The sequence below is a fragment of the Amblyraja radiata genome, chromosome 29 (genome assembly GCF_010909765.2).
Source record: "Amblyraja radiata isolate CabotCenter1 chromosome 29, sAmbRad1.1.pri, whole genome shotgun sequence".
NCBI lineage: Eukaryota > Metazoa > Chordata > Chondrichthyes > Rajiformes > Rajidae > Amblyraja > Amblyraja radiata.
In genome coordinates, this window is record NC_045984.1 from 30763059 (window position 1) to 30787076 (window position 24018).

The following is a 24018-nucleotide window of genomic DNA, read 5'->3' on the forward strand; positions in this document are numbered from 1 at the left end:
CTTTTCAATGGCAGAGATCCGGGTTTGATCCTGACTAGGTGGGCTGTCCGTACACAGTTTGTACGTTCTCCCTGTGACCGCGTGGGTTTTTCTCCAGGTGCTCCAGTTTCCTCCCGCACTCCAATGACGTGCAGGACAGGACCTACTGGAATATTGTTCATCACCATCCCAGGTAAAAGCCTGGTAAAAGATGTGCCATTGTAATCAACATGATGGTCTATGATTTAACGATTGCAAATGTCCGTATGAGTCAAAGCTGCCTTTTTAAATCACGGCTGTAAAAATAGTTACAGGTCGTGTGACAACTGTGGGGCCCACGGACAATTGGGTGAAGCATTGTTGGACTTGGTTGCATTAGTTGGTGTTACTGTGCCCCCTTGTGGAGATGATGAGGAGCAACAGCATTTGGAAAGTCCTACTCCAGAGGATGTGTAGGAAGGAACTGCAGATGCTGGTTTAAACCCAAGGCAAACACAAAATGCTGGAGCAACTCAGAGGGACAGGCAGCATCTCTGGATAGAAGGAATGGGTGATGTTTCAGGTCGAGACTCTTCTTCAGAGTGAGAGTGATGAAGTCCTACTTCGGAGGAAGCATGAATTGCAATAGTGAAGGGCAGCACGGTGATAGTCGCTGCCTTACAGCGCCAGAGATCTGGGTTCGATCCTGACCACGGATGCTGTCTGTGCTGAGTTTGCACGTTCTCCCTGTCACCGCGTGTGGGTTGTCTCCGGGTGCTCCGGTTTCCTCCTACACCCCCAAAGACGTGCAGGGTTGCCGGTTGTGTCGGAAGGAACTGCAGATGCTGGTTTAAACCGAAGATAGGCACAAAATGCTGGAGTAACTCAGCGGGTCTGAAGAAGTGTCTCGACCCGAAACATCACCCGTTCCTTCTCTCCAGAGATGCTGCCTGTCCCGCTGAATTACTCCAGCTTTTTTTGTCCATGTCAGGTTTGTAGGTTAATTGACTTCTGTAAATTGTCCCTAGTATGTAGGATATTGTTAGTGTGCGGGGTGATCGCTGGTCGGCGTGGACCCGGTGGGCCAAAGGGCCTGTTTCCATGCTTGATCTCCAAACTCCAGTTACTCTTTACATCCTTCAAAGTGCTCAGGTTCCATTGATTAATAGAGTTCACTATCTCTACTAACTTTGTCAAGATGAATCCCCATTGATCTTGCATGCCATGCATTGCCTGGAAAGGAGTTTGGGAAAAGATTCAATAGAAACTGGCACAAGAGAGTTAATGAATGAATGAATGAATAAGTTTATTGGCCAAGTATTCACATACAAGGAATTTGCCTCGGTGCTCCGACCACAAGTGACAATATGACACCCAGTGACAGTTGGGAATGACACATAAAACATTAAACACTAATAATAAAACATTATCGATTAAACATGTGAATTAAATAAAATACCGGAGCAAAAGGAGGCTACAGATTTTTGGTTATTGAGTAGAGCAACTACTCGTGGGAAAAAAAGCTGTTTTTATGTCTGGCTGTGGCGGCTTTGACAGCCCGGAGTCGCCTTCCAGAGGGAAGTGATTCAAAGAGTTTGTGGCCAGGGTGAGAGGGGTCAGAGATGATCTTGCCCGCTCGCTTCCTGGCCCTTGCAGCGTACTTGGATATAAACTTCAAAATGAGGGAAAAACAGCATGAGAGTGCAGGCATCGTTTTTCCAAACAGCCTTCCCAAGCTCTGAAGAAGTGTCTCGACCAGAAACGTCACCTATTCCTTTTCTCCAGAGATGCTGCTTGTCCCGCTGAGATACTCCAGCATTTTGTGTCCATCTTCCAAGCTGTGAAGATTGCAATTGAAATTAAAGAGAAAAACGTTTAGAATTCTACTTTAAAAATATGAACCATAAATGTCTACATATATATATATTTTTTTTTAAATTCAGATCTACAAGGAGGGAGATTGTTATTCTCGTGTTGTCCGTCAATGTCACTTAAAAAGCCATGTGGAAGAGTTGCCTTGGCCCATTCAAGGCAATTTCTCCATTAACCACCAGGAGGCGAGATTGATCCCTGGGATGGCGGGATTGTCATATGAGGAAAGATTGAAAAGACTAGGCTTGTATTCACTGGAGTTTAGAAGGATGAGGGGGTATCTTATAGAAACATATAAAATTATAAAAGGACTGGACAAGCTAGATGCGGGAAAAATGTTCCCAATGTTGGGCGAGTCCAGAACCAGGGGCCACAGTCTTAGAATAAAGGGGAGGTAATTTAAGACTGAGGTGAGAAAAAACTTTTTCACCCAGAGAGTTGTGAATTTGTGGAATTCCCTGCCATAGAGGGCAGTGGAGGCCAAATCACTGGATGGATTTAAGAGAGAGTTAGATAGAGCTCTAGGGGTAGTGGAATCAAGGGATATGGGGAGAAGGCAGGCACGGGTTATTGATTGGGGACGATCAGCCATGATCGCAATGAATGGCGGTGCTGGCTCGAAGGGCCGAATGGCCTCCTCCTGCAGCTATTTTCTATGTTTCTATGAGGCACAGCTGAGCAAGATGAGATGTGTAGGAAGGAACTGCAGATGCTGGTTTAAACGGAAGATAGACACAAAAAGCTGGGATAACTCAGCGGGACAGGCAGCATCTCTGGAGAGAAGGAATGGGTGACGTTTCGGGTCGAGACCCTTCTGCAGACTGAAAGTCACGGCAAAGGGAAATAAGAGACATAGTTGTAGATGATGTAGAGAGTTAGAGAACAATGAATGAAAGAAGGTAGACAAAAATGCTGGAGAAACTCAGCGGGTACGGCAGCATCTATGGAGCGAAGGAAATAGGCAACGTTTCGGGCCGAAACCCAAAGGAAATAGGCAACGTTTCGGGCCGAAACCCAAAGGAAATAGGCAACGTTTCGGGTCGAAACCCAAAGGGTTTCGTCCCGAAACGTTGCCTATTTCCTTCGCTCCATAGATGCTGCCGTACCCGCTGAGTTTCTCCAGCAATTTTGTCCACCTTCGATTTTCCAGCATCTGCAGTTCCCTCTTGAACAATGAATGAAAGAAATGCCAAAGAGTAAAGATGAGAATGGAAACAGGCCATTGTCAGCTGAGCAAGGTCAGTTTTATATGGAATTAAAACATACTCAAAATTCTTTTTTTTGTCATGTGATTTGATTGAATTTTGGTGTTGAGTTGATTGAGTTCTTATGAATCGTGCAATTTGCAATGTTTGTGGCTGCACCTCTACATGGTACATACATGCAGTAGTTTGTGTAGAGATAACACCTGAACACCTCAGCTCAGTCCTCTTAAATCTACATCATCTCCCGGTTGTTAAACACTTTAACTCCCCCTCCCATTCCCACACTGATACTTTCAAGAGAGAGCTAGATAGGGCTCTTAAAGATAGTGGTGTCAGGGGATATGGGGAGAAGGCAGGAACGGGGTACTGATTGGGGATGATCAGCCATGATCCCATTGAATGGCGGTGCTGGCTTGAAGGGCCGAATGGCCTACTCCTGCACCTATTGTCTATTACCTATTGGCCTTTCTGTCCTGGGCCTCCTCCACTGTCAGAGTGAGGCCCAGGGCAAATTGGAGGAACAGCATCTCATATTCCGCTTGGGCAGCTTACACCCCAGTGGTGTGAATATTGACTTCTCTAACTGCAAGCCACCCTTGCTTTCCCTCTCTCTCCATCCCTCCCCCTTCCTAGTTCTCCGACCACTCCCACCGTCCCCCTGATTAAATGTTTTCTTTGTTTGCTTCGTTGTCACCTTCCCATAGCTAACAATGATGTATTCTATATCTCCCTTGATCTTTGTCCCCTTTGATGCCTCGTTTTCACACCTTGCCCCTCCATTTCTCCGTGTTTCCCTCTCCCCCCCGACTCTCAGTCTGAAGAAGGGTCTCGACCCGAAACGTCACCCATTCCTTCTCTCCATAGACGCTGCCTGTCCCGCTGAGTTACTCCAGCATTTTGTGTCTACCACGATCAGCCCATGATCATATTGAATGGCGTGTCCAAGCCCTTAACAATCTTATATGTTTCAATGAGATACCCTCTCATCCTTCTAAACTCCAGAGTGTACAAGCCCAGCCGCTCCATTCTCTCAGCATACGACAGTCCCGCCATCCCGGGAATTAACCTTGTAAACCTACGCTGCACTCCCTCAATAGCAAGAATGTCCTTCCTCAAATTAGGGGACCAAAACTGCTCACAATGTGTGGTCCAGGTGTGGTCTCACTAGGGCTCTGTACAACTGCAGAAGGACATGCCCAACTCAGCCTTCGAAGGAAGTCGAGATGTCGGTGTGTGTTCTTGATTCTAACTTCGACATGGCTGGTCCAGGACAAATTGCTGGTGACATCAATCCCCTGGAAACTTGAAGCTTTCAACCATCTCTACTTGGTTGGGTGCCATCAAGACATCTGAGGCACCATCTGTGGAAGGATGTGCTGACTCTGGAGGTGGTGCAGGGAGGTTCACGAGAATTATCCCAGGAATGAGTGGGTTAACCTATGACAAGGGTTTGACGCCACTGGGCCTGTTCTCGCTGGAGTTTAGGAAGAAACTTACTGAGTAGTGAAAGGCCTGAATAGAGTGGATGTGGAGAGGATGTTTCTACTGGTGGGAGAGTCCAGGACCAGAGGTCATCGCCTTAGAATTAAAGAACGATCCTTTAGATAAAAGATGAGGAGGAATTTCTTTAGTCAGAGGGTGGTGAATCTGTGGAATTATTTGCCACAGACGGCTGTGGAGGCCAAGTGATTGGGTATTTTTAAGATTGACAGATTCTTGATTAGAACGGGTGTCAGGGGTTATGGGGAGAAGGCAGGAGAATGGGGTTGAGAGGGAAAGATGCATCAGCCATGACTGAATGGCAGAAGAAACTGGATGGGCCGAACGGCCTAATTCTGCTCCTATCACATCTGAACATGTGTAGGAGTTTACACCGGGAAAAAATGCTGGGAGTAACTCAGCGGGACAGGCAGCATCTGTGGAGAGAAGGAATGGGTGACGTTTCGGGTCGAGACCCTTCTTCAGACTGGTGGCGAGGTGCGAGAGGGAGGGAGATGAGATGAGATGAGAAGTCATCACAAGGCGTTACTTATGATGACACAGAAGGAAGCGGTGTGTCGGAAACTGAGGGGGAATGAATGCAGTGTGATCTCAGTCCACACCCGGGGCAGCTCCACACGGACCGGAGCCTCCTCCTGCACATCTATCTGTCCTCCTGGAGTTGGCATTGAGGGGGACCTGCTCTCACAAGCCCGTGTGTGTGTCTGTGTGTGTCTGTGTCGCCCAACCCCGCTGCTGGAAGCTGGTGAAGCCGGGACACTGAGTGCCAGGAATCTCCACCGTCTGGCGGGGGAACCAAGCGGCCACTTATCTGTGAGTCTTGTATTTACACTGATGTTCTGGGCGAGGGGGGGAGGACATCTATCTCCACCGGCGATGCGGCTGTCTCCTGGGGTCAGTTACACACGGCCGGGGCTGGGGAGAGAGGGAGGGAGAGATGGAGAGGGAGAAGGAGAGAAAGAGAGAGAGAGGGAGAGGTGGAAGGAAAGAGACAGAGGGAGAGAGAGGGAAGGAGAGAGGGGAAAGAGAGAGGGAGGGGGAAGGGAGGGGGGAGAGGGAAGGGGAGAGAGATGGAAGGAGAAAGGAAGAGAGAGAGAGAGAGAGGAGGCGGGAGAGAGAGGAAGGAGTTGGAGTGGGAAGGGGAGAGAGAGGGAAGGAGAAAGGAAGAGAGAGGGAGAGAGAGAGAGAGGCGGGAGAGAGAGGAAGGAGATGGAGAGGGAAGGGGAGAGAGAGGGAAGGAGAAAGGAAGAGAGAGAGAGAGAGAGAGAGGAGGCGGGAGAGAGGGGAAGGAGATGGAGAGGGAAGGGGAGAGAGAGGGAAGGAGAAATGAAGAGAGGGAGAGAGGGAGTGGGGGAGCGAGTGGGATGTCCTGGACCGTAAAAGCTGGCAGGACCCAGCGGTGTCCCGTGCCACCCCTCGTCTGAATCCAGCAGAGAGACAGTGTGGCGCTGCTCGGTGGTTCCTTGACCACAATCTGCGTGTAGCCGGGAGATACAACCTGTAGGCCGCTGGTGTGGAGAACCATGACCAATGTGTGTGAAATGTGTGTGTGTGTGTGTGGGTGTGTGTTTGTTTGTGTGTGTGTCCCTGTGTGTGTGTGCCTGTGTGTGTGTGTGTTTGTGCCTGTGTGTTTGAGTTTGTGTGCGTGCGCCTGTGTGTGTGTGTTTGTGTGTGCCTGTTTGTGTGTGTGTGTGTGTGTGAGGGATCGGATCCATGCTCCAGCTGCTCAAGGTTTGGGGGTGCGGTACATGGTAAAAATATCATGTCAACTGCAGCCGTGATCAAAGTCCGTTGTGAGTGTGTGTGTGTGAGACACTGTTCAAGACGGGTGTGAGTGTGTGTTACACGGCCCGGGATGGGTGTAAGTGTGTGTTACACACTCTGGGTGCGTGCGTTACGCTTACTGGGGTATGAATATGTTACTCTCTGGGGGTGGGGGTGTGTACTCTGTCCACTAAGGTGTGAGCCTGTTTACACTGACTGGGACTGGTGTATGTGTTACACTATCTGGCACTAGTGTGAGTGTGTTTACACTGTCTGCGACTAGTGTGAGCGTGTTTACACCGTGTGGGACTAGTGTGAGCGTGTTTACACTGTCTGCGACTAGTGTGAGCGTGTTTACACCGTGTGGGACTAGTGTGAGCGTGTTTACACTGACTGGGGCTAGTGTGAGTGTGTATTACACTGTGCAGTGTGGGTGTGTGTTACACTGTCCACGCGTGTGTAAGTATCTTTACACTGCCCAGGACTAGTGTGAGTGTGTGTTACACTGCACTGGACCGGTGTGAGTGTGTGTTGGTGAGAGTGTGGTCTGCAGGATGGGTGTGAGCAGATACGTTACACTGTGTTTCATTCAGTGCTATAACATAGCTGAATTGTCATTCATCATCTTTAGGAATTGCTGGTGTAGCTTTGGTTGCCGTGTTATACTGCCCCATGCCTCGCTGGATGAAGGGTGTGAATATATTGTCAAAGATGTGCAGATTTTGTAGGTTAATTGGCTTCTGTAAGTTGTCCCTAGTGTGTGTGTGTGTGTGTGTGTGTTGGATAGTGCTAGTGTATGGGGTGGTCGCTGGTGGGCGCAGACACGGTGGACTGAATGGCCTGTTTCCACGCTGTATCTCTAAACTAAGGTCATAAGTGATAGGAGAAGAATTAGGCCATTCGGCCCATCAAGTCCACTCCGCCATTCAATCATGGCTGATCTAACTCTCCCTCCTAACCCCATTCTCCTGCCTTCTGCCCATAACCCCTGACACCCTTGCTAATCAAGAATCTAAGGTAGAGAAAAATGCTGGAAAAACTCAGCGGGTGAGTGTGCCGAAACGTTGCCTATTTCCTTCGCTCCATAGATGCTGCTGCACCCGCTGAGTTTCTCCAGCATTTTTGTCTACCTTCGATTTTCCAGCATCTGCAGTTCCTTCTTAATCAAGAATCTATCTATCTCTGCCTTAAAAATATCCACTGACTTGGCCTCCACCATCTTCTGTGGCAAAGAGGGGAGAAGTGGGAGTGGCCGGGGTGCGAATCATCATTGATGATGCTGCTGGCCTTGCCGAGGCAGCGTGAGGTGTAGATGGGGGTCAACAGAAGGGAGGTTGGTTTGTGTGATGGTCTGGGCTGCGTCCACAATTCACTGCAACTTCTTGGGGTCTTGGAGCTGTTCCCAAACCGAGCTGTGGTGCATCACGATAAAATACTTCGGAGAAGTAATATTCCCAAGTAATATTTGGAAATCAATAGGTTGATGTGCGGAGAGGAGCGAGTCCCAGCCTGACCTCCGAAGATAGACACAAAATGCTGGAGTAACCCAGTAACAGGCAGCATCTCTGGAGAGAAGGAATGGGTGACGTTTTGGGTCGATACTCTTCTATCCGGAGATGCTACCTGTCCCGCTGAGTTAATTGTGGATAAATGTGAGGTTATCCACTTTGGTGGCAAGAACAAGAAGACAGATTATTATCTGAATGCTGTCAGATTAAGAAAAGGGGAGATGCAACAAGACCTGGGTGTCCTTGTACATCAGTCACTGAAAGTAAACATGCAGGTACAGCAGGCAGTGAAGAAAGCATATGGCGTGTTGGCCTTCATTGTGAGAGGATTTGAGTTTAGGAGCAAGGAGGTCCTACTGCAGTTGTACAGGGCCCTGGTGAGACCACACCTGGAGTATTGTGTGCAGATTTTGTCTCCAAATTTGCGAAAGGACATCCTTGCTATTGAGGGAGTGCAGCGTAGGTTCACCAGGTTAGTTCCCGGGATGGTGGTTCTGTCATACGATGAAAGAATGGAGCGGCTGGGCTTGTATTCACTGGAATTTAGAAGGATGAGAGGGAATCTTATAGAAACATATAACATTCTTAAGGGATTGGACAGGTTAGATGCAGGAAAAATGTTCCCGATGTTGGGGGAGTCCAGAACCAGGGGTCACACAGTTTAAAAATAAGGGGTCGGCCATTTGGGACTGAGATATGGAAAACCATTTTCACCCAGAGAGTTGTAAATCTGATGAACTCTCTGCCACAGAAGGCAGTGGAGGCCAATTCACTGGATGTTTTCAAGAGAGAGTTGGATATAGCTCTTAGGGCTAAAGGAACGTGGGGGGAAAAGCAGGAACGGGGGGGGTACTGAATTTGGATGATCAGCCATGATCATATTAAATGGCATTGCTGGCTCGAAGGGCCGAATGGCCTACTCCTGCACCCATTTTCAATGTTTCTTTGTTTTATATGTCTCCCTCCGGCCTAAACCAGCATCCGCAGTTCCTCCCTTACAACTGAGATATACAGATACATAGACAAGTGACGTTTTGGGTCAGCTATCCGTTATCTCCAGAGATGCTGCCTGACCCGCTGAGTTACTCCAGCACTTTGTGTCCATTTCTGCGAATTGTGTTGGCTGGGAACATTGCTGAGGTTGAAGGGAGGTGAATGACCGGCGGCAGTGACCACAGACTCTGACCCGCTGCCCAGATGATGCTGGGACCACAGCTGGACACTGAGCTGTGAATCAAATCCATGTTTAGTTTAGTTTAGTTTAGAGATACAGTGTGGAGACGGGCTCTTAAGTCGGCACCAGCCAGTACACTCGTTCCATCCCTGCACACTCAGGGCAATTTACAGAAGCCAATTAACTTATAAATCTGTACATTTAAAAAAATCAAAACAAATTTTATTTACATTAAGTAATATTTACGCAACAATCAATAACCAAACTCTCACCACCATTGTTCAAAATTGACACGTATTCCTTACTGTTAAACATCAAATACATCTATGGAGTGTGGGAGGAAACCGGAGCACCTGGAGAAAACCCCTGCGGGTCATGGGAGGGACGTACAAACTCCGCACAGACAGCACCTGCAGCCAGGATCGAACCCGGGTCTCCAGCGCAGTGAGGCAGCAGCTCTACCCGCTGTGCCGCCGTGACGCCCGATTCCACTGAGACAGTTGCTGGGGGAACGCACGCCAGCTTCCAGGTGTATCAGTGTGATGGGGAAAGGCTTATACACACCTTGTACAGAGGTGTGGCACTGCTAGGTGTGTGTGTGTGTGTGTGTGTGCGCGTGTGTGTGTGTGTGCGCGCGTGTGTGTGTGTGTGTGTGTGTGTGTGTGTGTGTGTGTGTGTGTGTGTGTGTGTGTGTGTGTGTGTGCGCGTGTGTGTGTGTGTGTGTGTGTGTGCATATGTGGGTATATATGTCTGTATGTGGTTTGTGTGTGTGTGTATGTGCATGCGTTTTGTGTTTGGGCGTGTATATGTGTGTGTGTGTCTGTGTGCTTGTATATGTGTATCTGTGTGTGTGTGTGCATATGTGTATATATTTATGTGTCTGTATGTCCGTTTATATGTGTATGTGTATATGTATGATGTGTGTGTGTATGTATATATATGGGTAAATATGTGTGTATATATATGTGTGTGTGTATATGTGTGTGTGTATATATGTGTGTGTGTATGTATATGTGTGTGTGTATATATGTGTGTGAGGTGGATGTGTGTGTGTGTGTATATGTGTGTATATATGTGTGTGTATATATGTGTGTACATATGTGTGTGTGTGTATATGTATGTGTGTGTGTGTCTGTACATGTGTATATGTGTGTATATATGTATGTATGCATGTGTATGTCGGTGTGTATGTGTGTATGTGTGTGTGTGTCTGTACATGTGTATATGTGTGTATATATGTATGTATGCGTGTGTATGTCGGTGTGTGTGTGTGTGTACACGTTCCATGAATGAACGGTTGTGTGTAACCACTCTCTGGGGCAGGGTGTTGCAGACGCCGCACCCTTTGGCAGTGACAGAGAGGCTCTGGCAGGACAGTGTGTTCCAGCAGCCGTGGCTGCCAGCTCCCTGCTGCATGTAGACACTGCATCTGAGAATCATGTATTGTAATGTAATGTAATGTAATGTAATGACTTGCAGAACAGAGGCGGGAGGGGGGGGCGGATACAGACCATTGTGAGTGACTCGATCTCTGTCTCAGTCTCGATCTTCAACTCTCCCTGTGCCCCACCTCCGTGACCTCCAGCCCCAGATTCAGACAGGGACGTTAAAGGACGTTCCTTTAGGAAGGAGATGAGGAGGAATTTCTTTAGTCAGAGGGTGGTGAATCTGTGGAATTCTTTGCCACCGAAGGCTGTGGAGGCCACGAGTCAATGGATATATTTTAAGGCAGAGATAGACTGATTCTTGATCAGTACGGGTGTCAGGGGTTATGGCGAGAAGGCAGGAGAATGGGGTTAGGAGGGAGAGATAGATCAGCCATGATAGACAATAGACAATAGGTGCAGGAGTAGGCCATTCGGCCCTTCGAGCCAGCACCGCCATTCAATGTGATCATGGCTGATCATCCCCAATCAGTACCCCGTGCCTGCCTTCTCCCCATATCCCCTGACTCCGCTATTTTTAAGCCCTATCGAGCTCTCTCTTGCAAGCATCCAGAGAACCGGCCTCCACCGCCCTCAGAGATTGATTGCATGATTGAATGGCGGAGTAGACTTGATGGGCCGAATGGCCTGATTCTGCTCATATGATCTTGTGATTTTATGAAGTCGCTGACTATTTTCCTAATGGAGGGAGAATGAGTCTCGGCGACTGGCTGTATGTTACACCTTAATTAGACTAGGTCCAGCCTTGACTTGGCTGGGAGTGTGGAAGTGACAGCTGGTGTAAACCACAGACATACCACCTGCCTGGGATCAGCTGGGACTCTCGGCTGCATTCCTCAACAAAGAAGAGAGAACTTGTTTTGTTGTCCATTTTCGCTTACTGTCACGTGTACCAAGGTACAGTGAAAAGCCTTTGTTGCGTGCTATCCAGTCTGCGGAAAGACAATACACAATTACAATCGAGCCATTCACAGCGTATACGATAAGGGAATAAATTTTAGTGCAAGGCAAAGCCAGCAAAGTCCGATCTAGGGGTGAAGTTGATGGGTGGTGTTGATCAAAGACCCTATAGCGGAGCAAGATAGACCACTCCTGCGAAATGCAACGGGCTGACGTGTAGTACGCAACGGACCGGAACGTAGGCCTTTTTATCATCCATTTCCGTAACCGGACCCGACCCGACCCGACTCGCAGTGTAATCAACGTTGCGGGAGAACAGTTGGTGTTAATAAATTAAAATTCTGAAAATGAGGAGAAGGTAGTTGAGGAGATGACAGGAGAAGACAGAAGGTAGTTGAGGCCACAGTTCATTGGCTATATTTAAGAGGGAGTTAGATGTGGCCCTTGTGGCTAAAGGGATCAGGGGGTATGGAGAGAAGGCAGGTACAGGATACTGAGTTGGATGATCAGCCATGATCATATTGAATGGCGGTGCCGGCTCGAAGGGCCGAATGGCCTCTACTCCTGCACCTATTTCCTATGTTTCCATGTTTCTAAGATTTTTCCCAAAGAACTTTTATTTTTACGAGGATGTTTCCGTAACCGGCTTCCGTCTCCGCGCTAGTATCTCTGCTCCGCTACGGTGGGACCTCTGGTGCGGAGACGGAAACCGGTTACGGAAATGGGGCCGAAAATTACCCACGAATCTGCCCGTGACCGTACTACGACTTTTTCGTCGAGTGATCTATCTAGGATCTTTGGTGCTGACTTTCAAAAGTCTGGTTGCTTAGTCTGAAGAAGGGTCTCGGCCCGAAACGTCACCCATTCCTTCTCTCCAGAGATGCTGCCGGTCCCGCTGAGTTACTCCAGCATTTTGTGTCGATCTTCTGTTGTTTATGACCCCGCAGTTTTGAAACATTCCTGGGCATGACGGTCCCCCCGTGGGGTTTGGCCTCTCACTGTAGCTGAATCGCTGGCTGTGAAATGCGATGTTAATGCATTTGTTCTGGGGCTTTCTGTTTTTTTTTCGTTGCTGGGAATGTGGTGGGCGACAGTTCGCAGCTGTCGCCCGCCCGGCCTAACACCCGCCCGCCCCGGGGAATGTGGACCTTCACCGGGGGCCCAACCAACAAGCGCCGGCAACAATGCAGCCAGCAATGAAAGGCCAGGCTTTTTTTTTTCTCAAAAAGATGAGAGTTCCCCAAAGTGTCACGGAATCAATCGGTTGCCTTGAACTGGCCCAACAGTGGAGTCTTGTGTAGAGGGGAGACAAGTAGAGAGAGTCACACACAGAGGAAGCACACAGCCCAAAGAATGCTGGTGGTCCAGTCAATGTATCCAGTGTTGTCATATATCACCAGCCGACTGACAGAGGCCAACTCAGGCGACTAGTTGCGTGCTGGCCCACAGAAGCAGATCTACAATCACCTATTACAACCGCTCCACACTTTAATGGTGAAGGGATACGGGGAGAAGGCTGGATAAGATCATAAGAGGAATAGATCGGGTAGATGCACAGACTCTCTTGCCCAGAGCAGGGGAGTCGAGGAACAGAGGGCATGGGTTCATGGTGAAGGGGAAAAGATAAAGATAAGGTCTAAAGAGGAGAAGAAAACTGAATTTGAAAGAAATTCAATTTCCCCGACAATTCATGACCACACAGCGACTGTGCAAAGTGGAACGATAGTTTTGGAGACGAGAGCAGTCACATTCTGCGTCTGGGCTGGGACCACATCACTGACACCTTGCCCTTTCTCTCAAGTATCCAGTGTGGTAAGTGTATCAGCGGCGGTAGAGTTGCTGCCTCACAGCGCCAGAGACCCGGGTTCGATCCCGACCACGGGTGCTGTCTGTACGGAGTTTGTACATTGCATTGTGTGCAGTTTTGGTCCCCTAATTTGAGGAAAGACATTCTTGCTATTGAGGGAGAGCAGCGTAGGTTTACAAAGTTAATTCCCGAGATGGCGGGACTGTCATATGCTGAGAGAATGGAGCAGCTGGGCTTGTACACTCTGGAGTTTAGAAGGATGAGAGGGTATCTTATTGAAACATATAAGATTGTTAAGGGTTTGGACATGCTAGAGGCAGGAAACATGTTCCTGATGTTGGGGGAATCCAGGACCAGGGGCCACAGTTTAAGAATAAGGAGTAAGCCATTTAGAACAGAGGTGAGGAAACACCTTTTCTCACAGAGAGTGGTGAGTCTGTGGAATTCTCTGCCTCAGAGGGCCGTGGAGGCAGTTTCTCTGGATGCTTTCAAGAGAGAGCTAGATAGGGCTCTTAAAGATAGTGGAGTCAGGGGATATGGGGTGAAGGCAGGAACGGGGTACTGATTGGGGATGATCAGCCACGATCACATTGAATGGCGGAGCTGGCTCGAAGGACCGAATGGCCAACTCCTGCACCTATTGTCTATTGTCTATGGTTCTCCCCATGACCGGCGTGGGTTTTTCTCCGAGATCTTCGGTTTCCTCCCACACTCCAAAGGTTAATTTGCAGATTAATTTTCTTGGTGCCAATGTAAAATTGTCCCTGGTGCGTGTGGGATAGTGTCAATGTGCGGGGATCGCTGGTCGGTGCAGACTCGGTGGGCCGAAGGGCCTGTTTACCGCGCTGTATCTCTAAACTAAAGTGAACAATGTCATTTAAAGCCAGTTTACTGACAAACCACCGTCGCCAACATACTGCCCAATTGTCTCATTGATCCAAAGAGCGTTGTTTTTTAAAACTCCATCTAAAACAAAACACATCTGAAGAGCGGAGAGATCTGTGTTTCTTCATCGAGGGGGATTGTAGCAGCCTCCACACTTTGTACCCAGCTGACAGCAAGGCCCCTTGATAATCAACTCCAGCTTTTCCCAAATCTTCGCTGAGAGGTCACGGATTCCAATTGTTTTGAGTTCCGCCCTCTGAAGGAAACATCTGTGGCTAAAACAATGCAGTGGCTCACATCACATCCTCGAGTCGGGCTAGTTTATACACTTCCCACAATGGGGTGGAAGTGCTACTCTGAGCTGCCTTCAATGCTGCCTTTCCTGTTACTTTTTGAAGGACAAAGACTTCCTCTGACAAACGGGATTTAATAAAACCCCCAACAAGAATGTCTTTTCACAAACGCACGTCGCATCTGCTGGAACGGAGAAATAATGTCATAAGTGATAGGGGCGGAAATAAGCCATTCGGCCCATCAAGTCAACTCCGCCATTCAATCACGGCTGATCTATCTCCTCTCCTCCTAACCCCATTCTCCTGCCTTCTCCCCATAACTCCTGACACCCTTACTAATCAAGAATCAGTCTATCTCTGCCTTAAAATATATCCATTGACTCGTGGCCTCTACAGCCTTCGGTGGCGATGAAATCCACAGATTCACCACCCTCTGACTAAAGAAATTCCTCCTCATCTGAAGAAGGGTTTCAGCCCAAAACGTTGCCTATCTCCTTCGCTCCATAGATGCTGCTGCACCCGCTGAGCTTCTCCAGCACTTTTGTCTACCGTCCATGGCTCATGAACTGTTCTATGTTCCATGTTCATTCTCCACAACACAACAACTCACTCAGTGATCAGTACAGAGGGCTCGGTTTCGAGGCTGACGAGGTTATGTGAATTTCCTGTTGCATATTCCAGCACAATGGATTCTACAGGATGTGGCCATTTAGTGCCTTCGGGAGATATGTAATTTACGGCAGAGATCCTTCCCCCGATCCTGCACCCCTCACCCGCATTGTGTTATTGAATTATAGACGTTGGGAGCAAACAGACCCGTGTTTAACTTGTCCCTAACCCTAACACTTCTCTCTTTGTTACTTTTATTTCGTTTTACTGTGGAAAAACGAGTTTGGGTTTGTATCTTTATACAGCGTGGAAACAGGCCCTTCGGCCCACCGAGCCCGTGCCGGCCAGCGATCACCCCGTACACTAGTTGTATCCTACACTCCATGGGCAATTTACAGAGGCCAATTAAGCGACAAACCTCCACGTGTTTGGAGTGTGGGAAGATTGCATATAGTGCAGAAATAGTCTACTGTTTTGGCCCAGTTTTCAAAGTCCAGTCAACGCTCTAGTTGTTGTGAGCGGGGCCCGATCCAGGCGAGCCCCAGGCTGCTGCACGGCCTACAGCCGTCACCTTCGCTTGCACCTTATGTATCATTCCTAACTGTCACTGCATGTCATGTTGTCACTTGCGGGCGGAGCACCAAGGCAAATTCCTTGTATGTGAATAATTGGCCACTAAACTTCATTCATTCACCTGTGAATCGACCAGCGAACCCAGGTCCCTCTCCCCTCCTCTCCTCTCCTCGCTGGAGGTCCAGGGGCACGTCCCGCAGCCGATCACTCCTCTCCCAACGGCCTTGCTCCTCCTATCCGGTCAGATCCGTGGTGCCGCAGCGGTAGAGTTGCTGCCTCACACAGCGCCAGAGACCCGGGTTCGATTCTGACCACGGGTGCTGTCTGTGCGGAGTATGCACGTTCTCCCCGTGACCTGCGTAGGTTTTTCTCCGAGATCTTCGGTTTCCTCCCACACTGCAAAGACGTACGTGTTGGTAGGTTAATTGGTTTGGTATAAATGTAAAAATGACCCTAGTGTGTGTCGGGTAGTGTTAGTGTACAGGGTGAGGCAGAGAATTCCACAGACTCACCACTCTCTGACCTGGTGGGCCAAATGGCCCGTCTCCACGCTGTAGTCTAACGTAAAGACTCTTGACTTTCTGCGATGTCTAATGAGCCTGTCCCACTTAGGCTATTTTTAGGCGACTGTCGGCGACTGTCATAGTTGTAGCAGGACTGAACCCCCTTCGACATCAAATTTGAAATAGAATCATTACTTTAACAACAACAAAAAATGAGTCAGCACCAACGACAACCTACGACAACACCTACGTCAGGAGAAGTCAAGCATAGAAACATAGAAAATAGGTGCAGGAGTAGGTCCTTCGGCCCTTCGAGCCTGCACCGCCATTCAATATGATGATGGCTGATCATCCAACTCAGTATCAACATCCCTGCCTTCTCTCCATACCCCCTGATCCCTTTAGCCACAAGGGCCAGATCTAACTCCCTCTTAAATATAGCCAATGAACTGGCCTCAACTACCTTATGTGGCAGAGAATTCCACAGATTCACCACTCTCTGTGTAAAAAGTGATTTTCTCATCTCGGTCCTAAAAGACTTCCATCTTATCCTTAAACTGTGACCCCTAGTTCTGGACTTCCCCAACATCGGGAACAATCTTCTTGCATCTAGCCTTTCCAACTCCTTAAGAATTTTGTAAGTTTCTATAAGATCCCCCCTCAATCTTAGCGTGTACAAGCCGAGTCTATCCAGTCTTTCTTCATATGAAAGTCCTGACATCCCAGGAATCAGTCTGGTGAACCTTCTCTGTACTCCCTCTATGGCAACAATGTCCTTCCTCAGGCGTCAAACTGACTGTCGCCGATAAGATTTGAACATTTCAAAATCCAGCGACGATCAGAAAAACACTACGATTCTTTGAGCGACTGAGGAGACGACTCACGGCCATACAGGCAACACCCCGGCAACCATGTGGCAACAGCCTAGTCGTCTGTAGTCGTGGGACAGGAGCTTAACTCTGCCACTCTATGCTGGGAGAGGCCAGTGAGTGAGTCTGCTGTTTTATGAGCGTGTCACACTGTCCCCTCAGTGAATGTGCTAAAAGCCCTGTCCCACGGTACGAGTTCATTCCAAGAGCTCTCCCGAGTTTAAAAAAAATCAAACTCGTGGTAAGCACGGAGAATGAACGTAGCGGGTACGTCGGAGCTCGGGGACGTCTCTTAGCGCTAACGGCAGGTACTCGGGATGACTCGCTAACGGCAGGTAAGCACGGGAAGACCCGTGAAGATTTTTCAACACGTTGAAAAATGTCCACAAGAGCCCCGAGTACCGACGAGCGGCCATTACCGTAAATCTACGAGTTCGAATCAGGGCAAACTCGGGAGAGATCTTGGAATGAACGCGTACCGTGGGACAGGGGTTTAAGTAGTTAGCCACAGGGTGAGTGAAAGCAGAGCATCACAGGGTCATCGGGCAATCATGGAAACATAGAAAATAGGTGCGGGAGTAGAGGCCATTCGGCCCTTCGAGCCTGCACCGCCATTCAATATGATCATGGCTGATCATCCAACTCAGTATCCTATACCTGCCTTCTCTCCATACCCCCTGATCCCTTTAGCCACAAGGGCCACATCTAACTCCCTCTGAAATATAGCCAAATGAACTGTGGCCTCAACTACATTCTGTGGCAGAGAATTCCAGAGATTCACCACTCTCTGTGTGAATTTTTTTTCTTCTCATCTCAGTCCTAAACGATTTCCCCCTTATCCTTATCCTTAAATCCATCTCATTGGGTGGAGAGAAGGGGAAAGCTAAACTCCTTGATAGAAAACTGTCGAGTGGGGTTGATTGCACATTAATTGCAGCTCGGATCCCTACTCACCCCTCTGGCTAAACCCTCAGACAGGAATATGTTCAGAGACGCACAACACACAGGCAGACACTGAGGCATTTACTTCACTCACAGATACGAGCAGCCTGCAGCACCAGAACTCATCGCCAGTCTATAATCTCTGCTCCTTCTTCCACAGAGTGGGCTCCGGGCGATTGAAGCCCCCTGCTCTGTGTGAGTGCTGTGCTCTTTCATAGTTCTCTCTGCCTTGTACACTAGTTTTGTCGTCGAGTGATACAGTCTGGAAACAGGCCCTTCGGCCCAACATGCCCGCACTGGCCAACAATGTCCCAGCTTCGATACACACAAAACGCTGGAGTAACTCAGCGGGTGAGGCAGCATCTATGGAGGGAAGGAATTGGCGACGTTTCGGGTCGAGACCCGGAAGGGTCTCGACCCGAAACGTCACCAATTCCTTCGCTCCATAGATGCTGCCTCACCCGCTGAGTTCCCAGAAGGGTCTCGACCCGAAACGTCACCAATTCCTTCGCTCCATAGATGCTGCCTCACCCGCTGAGTTACTCCACCATTTTGTGCCTACCTTCCATTTTACCAGCATCTGCAGTTCTTTCTTAAACAATGTCCCAGCTACACCAGTCCCACCTGCCCGCGTTTGGTCCATATCCCTCCAAACCTGTCCTATCCATGTACCTGTCTAACTGTTCCTTAAACGTTGGGATACATTGGCCTGTTTACTTTATCATCGTAACTTTTTCTGCATATCTTTCATTCCTTATTCTATATTTCTCCACGTCACCGTCTATATCTCTCGTTTCCCTTGTCCCCTGACCAGTCTGAAGAAGGGTCTCGACCCAATCCTTCTCTCCAGAGATGCTGCCTGCCCCGCTGAGTTACTCCAGCTTTTTTGAGTCTATCTCCATCCAAGACCGCAAGAAATTGCAGAGAATTATGGACGCAGCCCAGACCATCACACAAACCGACCTCCCTTCCATTGACTCCATCTACACCTCACGCTGCCTCGGGAAGGCCAGCAGCATCATCAAGGACCAGTCACACCCCCCCCCCCCCCCCCCCCCGGTCACTCCCTCTTCTCCCCTCTCCCATCGGGCAAGAGGTACAGAAGTGTGAAAACGAACGCACACCTCCAGATTCAGGGACAGTTTCCTCCCAGCTGTTATCAGGCAACTGAATCATCCTATCATCAACTAGAGAGTGGTCCTGACCTCCCAAAAAACCTCATTGGAGACCCTCAGACTATCTTTAATCGAACTTTACTGGGCATGATCATGCACTAAATAGACAATAGACAATAGGTGCAGGAGGAGGCCATTCAGCCCTTCCAGCCAGCACCATCATTCAATGTGATCATGGCTGATCATCCACAATCAGTACCCCGTTCCTGCCTTCTCCCCATCTCCCCTGACTCCGCTATCTTCGAGAACCCTATCTAGCTCTCTCTTGAAAGTATCCAGAGAACCGGCTCCCACCGCCCTCTGAGGCAGAGAATTCCACAGACTCACCACTCTCTGTGAGAAAAAGTGTTTCCTCGTCTGCGCTCTAAATGGCTTACTCCTTATTCTTAAATGGTTTCCCCTTTATCCTGAACCTGTGCACTGTGGACGGCTTTATTGTAATCATGTATAGTCTTTCCGCTGACTGGATAGCACGCAACAAAAAAGCTTTTCGCTGTACCTCGGTACACGTGACAATAAACTCAACTAAGTAAAACTATTCACACCTGGAAAGATGGGTCAGGTAACAAAAACCTGACCAATGAAGCGATGTGCTTCAAGACAAGAGGAAAGAGCAAATGAAGGAAAATACATCACAGCACACACAGCGGTAGAGTTGCTGCCTCACAGCGCCAGAGACCCGGGTTTGATCCTGACTACGGGTGCTGTCTGTACGGAGTTTGCATGTTCTCCCCGTGACCTGCGTGGGTTTTCACCGAGATCTTCAGTTTCCTCCCACACTCCAATGACGTACAGGTTTATAGGTTAATTGGCTTGGTAAAAAATGTAATATTGTCCCTGGTGTGTGTAGGATAATGTTAATGTATGGGGATCGATGGTCAGTACGGACTCGGTGGGCCGAAGGGCCTGTTTCTGCGCTGTATCTCTAAACCAGGTCTGAGGAAGGGTCTCGCCCTGAAACGTCACCCATTCCTTCTCTCCAGTGATGCTGCCTGTCCCGCTGAGTTACTCCAGCATTTTGTGTCTATCTTCGGTTTAAACTAAACGAAACATCCTCAAGCGGAACTAACCTCATGCCGAGCTCTCCTCAGTGACAGGTTGTCGCTTGTTAGAATAACACTGGTGCGGAGATTGGAATTTGGGATAGTGTCAGCTACTCGTGGATGAACGGCAGCCAACTGATGCAGCATTCCAAGCTCCGGGGCCACTGCTTTTTGTTCCATTATATTACGTACAGCATGAAAAAATTCATTACAAAACCCACCACCATAATACAAGTCAAACAAATATTCTTCAATATCAAATATATGATAAAATAATCATTTCCCCCAATCTTATTAAGGGTACATTCCACCCCCCCCCCCCCCCCCCCCCCCCCCCCACCCCCCCCCCCCCCCCCCCCCCCCCTCCTCCCTACCGCAGTGACCAGCGGTCCCCGAAATCCCCCAGGGGGCCCGTGGATAGGGTTGCCACGCTTATCTAATTTTGGGCTAATTTGGTTTGTCCCGTGTGGGACCGCCCTGTCCCGTATTTGACCGCTACTACTCGGTTGGAATAGCAACTCTGCCGCTGAGCCACAGTGCAGCCCTAACCTGCAGGAAGGCAATCGGCCATCAGTACGTCAGCGTGCGCAAGGGATATGTCACGCAGGAGGTGCGCGAGGATTTTGAGCATTGCAAAATACTGGGGCGCCACGCCTTACCGCACGTTACCGTGCGTTACTGCACACGCCACCACGCCTCACCACGCGTCACGACACGCCAACCAATTTTTAGGATGTCACGTAACCGACGCGCAACTGACACTCAAGTGGGACAGGCCCTTTAGTGTGCGGGGAGCGCTGGTCGGTGTGGACTCGGTAGGCTGAAGGGGGGCCTGTTTACTCGCTGTATCTCTAAACTTAACACACCTGCAGAAATGGCTCGGGTAAAAATTCCTGACACAGTATATAATTGACAATTGACAGGACAGGAGGAGAGATAACATGAAGGGAAATAAATCCTCAAAATGACTTTATTTCATGCCGTACGGGTTTGTAGGTTAATTGGCTTTTGAAAACATTGTAAATTGTCTCTAGTGTGTGTTGGATGGTGCTAGTATGTGGGGGTGGTCGCTGGTCGGAGTGGACTCAGTGGGCAAGGGGGGGTTATTTCCATCTTGTATCTACTAATTCTAAAGCCCAATGATGACTGGTTGAATTAAAATGTTTAGACACTCTCGGCATCGTCAACAAGCACAAGGGGAACGTTGCCTGTGACTGCCGGACTGAGCGCTGGTCATAGGGTGGGATCAAGCAGAGAGGTCCAAGTTTCCATCCCAGTGAATACATCATTTGATCGAATGTGCTCATGTTTCATAACATCTGGGAGGTTTTGGTGGTAAACATCTTACTAAGTTATTATATATAGAGAAAGACAGACAGCGGTTATTTGCAGAGATTTGAAGGGCTGCACAGCGGTAGAGTTGCTGCCTCACAGCGCCAGAGACCCAGGTTCGATCCTGAGTGCGGGTGCTGTCTGTACGGAGTTTGCACGTTCTCCCCGTGACCTGCGTGGGTTTTCCCCGGGTGCTCCGGTTTCCTCCCACACTCCAAAGACGTGCGGGTTTGTAGGTTAATTGGCTTTGGTAAAAATTGTAAATTGTCCCTAGTGTGTGTAGGACAGTGTTAGTGTACGGGGCGATCATTGGTCGGCTGAAGGGCCTGTTTCCACGCTGTAGCTCTGAGCTAAACTACACTTAAAGTAAAGTTAGATCAAGGATAGGCATCAATAGTCAAGTCAATAGTATTTTATCTGTCACATAGGCAACTGCAAAGTCTGAAGAAGGGTCTCGACCCGAAACGTCGCCTATTTCCTTCGCTCCATAGATGCTGCCTCACCCGCTGAGTTTCCAGAAGGGTCTCGACCCGAAACGTCACCCATTCCTTCGCTCCATAGATGCTGCCTCACCTGCTGAGTTTCTCCAGCATTTTAGTCTACCTTCGATTTTTCCAGCATCTGCAGTTCCTTCTTAAACAACTGCAGAGTAAAATTCTTGTTGCATATATTACACACACGGGAGAGGAATTATTGCAAATTTCTACTTCTCACTGGCTTCTTCTTCATTTTATTCTCCATTTCCCCTCCTTTTGTGTTCATCCTGTCAAACAGTTAAGATTCAGCTTGCGTGTAACTAAGACCGGCTGCAGAGACAGACACTGATCTGGGAGGTGCTTCTGTTAAACTTGCCAACAACCACAGCTGGGAAACACCAGCTCCAAAATAAATTCCCCCCACCCCAGACCTCGGTCTCCAGTGGCCCAGCTCAGAATATCTCTGCTCATAACGTCATGTGTGAAAAGAGCAGAATCAGGCCATTCGGCCCATCAGGTCTACTCCGCCATTCAATCATGGCTGATCTATCTCTCCCTCCGAACCTCATTCTCATGCCTTCTCCCCATAACCCTTGACACTGATCACATTGAATGGTGGTGCTGGGTCGAAGGGCCGAATGGCCTACTGCTGCACCTATTATCTATTGACACCCTATAAGAGCAGAATTAGGCCATTCAAACCATCAGGTCTACTCCGCCATTCAATCATGGCTGAACTATCTCTCCCTCCGAACCCCATTCTCCTGCCTTCTCCCCATAACCCCTGACACCCGTACTAATTAAGAATCTATCTACCTCTGCATTTAAAATATCCATTGACTTGCCCTCCACACCCTTCCATGGCATGAATTCAACAGATTCACCACCCTGTGACTAAAGTAATTCCTCCTCATCTCCTTCCTAAAGGAAAGTCCTTTAATTCTGAGGCTGTGACCTCTGGTCCTGGACTCTCCCACCAGTGGAAACATCCTCCCCACATCCACTCTATCAAGGCCTTTCACTATTCGATAAGGAGGAATTTCTTTAGTCAGAGGGTGGTGAATCTGTGGAATTCATTGCCAGGGACGGCTGTGGAGGCCAAGTCGATGGATATTTTTAAGGCAGAGATAGATATTAATATATGAATTAATAATATTATGTGAAATGTGCTTTGTATTCTAGTGAGTATTATTACTCATTAATCCAGAAAGGCTGTGATTGCAACAATGATATCTTGGAGCAAGTTGCCCAATGACTGCCAAACATTGTCTGAAATAAGTGCAGTAAACCCTCGTTATTAAGGACCTCTTTATAATGGATTTTGGTTACCTACCGATCAGGAATGATCCTAGGAATTAGTCGGTTAACCTATGATGAGCGTTTGTCGGCACTGGGCCTGTACTCGCTGGAGTTTAGATGAATGAGGGGGGGACCTCATTGAAACGTACCGAATAGTGAAAGGCTTGGATAGAGTGGATGTGGAGAGGATGTTTCCACTAATGGGGGAGCGTCTAGGACTAGAGGTCACAGCCTCAGAATTAAAGGATGTTCTTTTAGGAAGGAGATGAGGAAACATTTCTTTAGTCAGAGGGTGGTGAATCTGTGGAATTCTTTGCCACCGAAGGCTCTGCAGGACAAGTCAGTGGATATTTTTAAGGCAGAGTTAGATAGATTTTTGATTAGTACGGGTGTCGAGGGTTATGGGGAGAAGGCAGGAGAATGGGGTTTAGGAGGGAGAGATAGATCAGCCATGATTGAATGGCCTAATTCTCTTCTTATCACTTCTGAACCAAAATCCATCACTGTGAGGGTTTAACGTAGAATATTGACATGACAGTGAGTCTTTCCGTCCATCATGTTTCCCATCCTATTCCCATTCACTCATCCCATTTCCCTTATCCCAGTGGTTAGTGCCGATAGGTACAGTGGGCAGCATGGTCAGGATGGGCTGAAGGGCCTAGTTCTGTGCCATACGGACTCCATGACTCCACTTTCTCCAAAATACCTTTTTTTTTTCCACTTGTCCAAAGGGATCTGTCGGGAGTGAAAACTAATATGTTTTACTGAAACAAGCGTGGTCTCCAGTGTATTATTCAGCCACCTGTTACATTGACTACAGCCGCACGAGTCATGGGCCGTAGAAAGACCAGTGCTAGTGTTTCAGGCCGACAACATGAAATCTCAG

At 48.6% G+C, this 24018-nt stretch overlaps 1 protein-coding gene across 3 annotated transcripts in view; it reads left to right on the top strand.

The window, feature by feature from the left end:
• The first annotated feature begins 5076 nt into the window (after positions 1 to 5076).
• The window catches only part of LOC116989604 (KN motif and ankyrin repeat domain-containing protein 1-like), a 44781-nt gene continuing 25839 nt past the window's right edge, over positions 5077 to 24018 (top strand). Inside the window, exon 1 of one of the 3 annotated variants that reach the window (XM_033047156.1) lies at positions 5077 to 5348. The gene's annotated coding sequence lies outside the window, so the exon portion shown is untranslated. Of the gene's footprint in view, positions 5349 to 12928; positions 13139 to 24018 lie in introns of those variants that run through there. The other 2 variants (XM_033047158.1, XM_033047157.1) reach the window with 2 other exon arrangements.